This window comes from Microtus ochrogaster, chromosome 15, assembly GCF_000317375.1.
Source record: "Microtus ochrogaster isolate Prairie Vole_2 chromosome 15, MicOch1.0, whole genome shotgun sequence".
Classification (NCBI taxonomy): Eukaryota; Metazoa; Chordata; class Mammalia; order Rodentia; family Cricetidae; genus Microtus; species Microtus ochrogaster.
This window is the reverse complement of record NC_022017.1, coordinates 574,119-577,349: the sequence shown is the minus strand read 5'-3', so window position 1 is coordinate 577,349 and position 3,231 is coordinate 574,119.

Here is a 3,231-nt window from a genome sequence, read left to right as displayed (position 1 = left end):
AAGGGGTACACTCATCCATTGCTGGTGGGAATGCAAACTTGTGCAACCACTTTGGAAAGCAGTGTGGCAGTTTCTCAGGAAATTTGGGAACAACCTACCTTAGGACCCAGCAATACCACTCTTTGGAATATTCCCAAAAGATGCCCTATCATACTAGAAAAGTATTTGTTCAACTATGTTCATAGCAGCATTATTTGTAATAGCCAGAACCTGGAAACAGCCTCGATGCCCTTCGATGGAAGAATGGATGAAGAAAGTGTGGAATATATACATATTAGAGTACTACTCAGTGGTAAAAAACAATGACATCTTGAATTTTGCATGCAAATTGATGGAAATAGAAAACACTATCCTGAGTGAGGATATCCTAATTGACCCAAAAAATGAATATGGGATGTGCTCACTCATAATTGATTTATTACCATAAATAAAGGACATTGAGCCTATAATTGTGATCTTAGAGAAGCTAAATAAGAAGGTGAATCCAAAGAAAAACATATAGTTATCCTCCTGGATCTTGGAAGTAGTCCAGATTGCTAGGCAAAAATTGGGAACTGGGGGGTGGGGTGGGATGGGGGAAAGGGAAGATGGGGAGAGAAAAGTGAGAAGGGGAGGATGGGAATGGGATGGTTGGGTTAAAGGAAGGGTGGATATAGGAGCAGGAAATTATATATCTTAATTAAGAGAGCCATCTTAGGGTTGGCAAGAGACTTGACTCTAGAGGGGTTCCCAGGTGTCCAGGGAGATGTCCCCAGCTAGATCCTTGGGCAGCTGAGTAGAGAGAGCCTGAAATGGCCCCATCCTAAAGCCATACTAATGAATATCTTGCATATCACCATAGAACCTTCATCTGGCCATGGATGGAGATAGAGACAGAGACCCACATTGGAGCACCTGACTGACCTCCCAAGGTCCAAATGAGGAACAGAAGGAGGGAGAACATGAGCAAGGAAGTTAGGACCGCGAGGGGCGCACCCACCCACTGAGACAGTGGGGCTGATCTATGGGGAGCTCATTAAGGTCAGCTGGACTGTGACTGAAAAAGCATGGGATAAAACCGGACTCTCTGAACATGGCGAACAATGAAGGCTGATGAGAAGCCAAGGACAATGGCACTGGGTTTTGATCCTACTGCATGTTCTGGCTTTGTGCGAGCCTTGCTTGTTTGGATGCTTACCTTCCTAGACCTGGATGGAGGGGGGAGGACCTTGGACTTTCCACAGGGCAGGGAACCCTGACTGCTCTTTGGACTGGAGAGGGAGGGAGAGGGGAGTGGGGGGTGGGGAGTGGGGGGAGGGGGAGGGAAAAGGGAGGCGGGGAGGAGGAGGAAATTAAAAAAAAAAGATGTAAAGTTCTTGACTCACCAGCTGCCGCTCAGCTCAGCCTGGAGGCTGAAGAGGCAACTTCCCAGAATGAGATTGCCAAGCTCCTGAACAAGAGCTGCTGGAGCTACTGCCGTTGGATCCGGAAGAGATCCGGAAACGCCTGGAACATACTGAGTACCAGTTCCCTAACCGCCGCAAGATACTGAACCCGGGTCTTCCGGGGGACTTGACCAACCAGGAAGTAGGCGGTAGCGATCGTCTGAACGGCTAAGAACTGAAGGACTGTTGGTGGACAAATACAAAGGGACAGCTTTCGTGACCCTGCTGAACGGGGAGCAGGGTGAAGCTGCCATCAAGGCCTTCCACCAGAGCCGGCTTCGAGAGCAGGAGCTGTCAGTTCAGCTGCAGCCTACAGATACTCTGTTGTGTGTGGCCAAGCTGCCGCTCAGCGTGACCCAGGCACAGTGTGAGGAGCTGGTGCGGCCCTTTGGCTGCCTGGAGCGCTGCTTCGTAGTGTACAGAGAGCGCACAGGCCACTCTAAGGGCTATGGCTTTGCAGAGTACAAGAAGAAAGACTGGGCTGCCAGGGCCAAGTCCGATTTGCTGGGCAAGCTACTGTGAGCTGGGTACAATGGTCAACTTTTACAGACAGCAGCAGGGAGTGTAAAGCCAGGGGGAAACACTGGTTTCTCTATTAGAGGGGTGGTTTGTCAAGACCAAGGCTTTGGCATTCTATCCACACAGGGCAGACACCCTGGAGCTCTTTGGTCATGAGTCAAGCTTCCAGAGCTTGGCATCTGAGAAGCTCTGACTTAATAGGACCTGTGGCCCAACTTTAAGGCGTCAGAGGGCAAGAAGAGTATGGCAGGGGGTGGAGATCCTGGGACTGGGTACTGGCCAGAGCAGGCAGGCAAGGGCATGCTATACCTGCTACTCTCTGTGCCCCGTCCCTTCCCCCCAATAAATCTCCCACATGAGTTCTGTTGTATGGTATTACTTTCCTGCCTTCTGCCGCCAACCAGCAACATTCATCATTCCCAGGGCCTCTGTCTTTGCATCTTGCCATTTCTGTTCTTCACTAAAATAGTCCCATAGCTGTTAGCTGCTATTTCTATCTATTTGCATTGTCAGTGATTTCCAGTGTGTAAACCCAGGCAGAGCATGCTTTGCCTTTTGTGAGTTGGATCCTGTTTGTCCTGTCTTTTTAAATTTCTTTCTTCTTTCATTTTCTATATTTGGATATTTTCCCTGCACATCATTGTGTGCCGTGTGTGTGCAGTATTTGCAGTGGCAGAAGAGGGGAAACGGATTACATTAATCCATTGGAAGCTAGGAGTTCCACCTTTATAATCATTAAAACAAAACAACACAACACAACACCAGCACTACCACACCTCCAGTACCTCCACAAACAACTAACAAGGGGCCGGAGAGATGGTTGAACAGTTAAGAGTGCTTTCAGCTTTTCCAGAGGACTTGAATTTGGTTCTCAGGACATTTGTTAGGTGACTCAAAACTCCAGTTCCCGGGGATCCAATATCCTCCTTTGTCTACTGCAGATATCTCTACATATATGGCACACACCCAGAGATACACAAATGCACAAGTAGAAATTTTAAAGAGAAAAGAAAGCAGCTAACCAACCAGGATTCAGTATTTGTTTACATTTTATGAGATAAAACTTACATACAATGCAAGGTACATTTCATCTTGTCATTTTAGCAAATCAGTCTACTGATTCCAATTAATATTTATGTTGCCAACAATCTAATTTCCCAGTTTTCTTCCCAATAAACCCTTGCTCTAGGCCCTAGAGGCAAACAGAGCTGCTTAAAAAAGATTCATTTTCATTTATGTGTGAGTGTGTATATACCACATGTATGTAGGTGTATGTATGTGTGAGTGT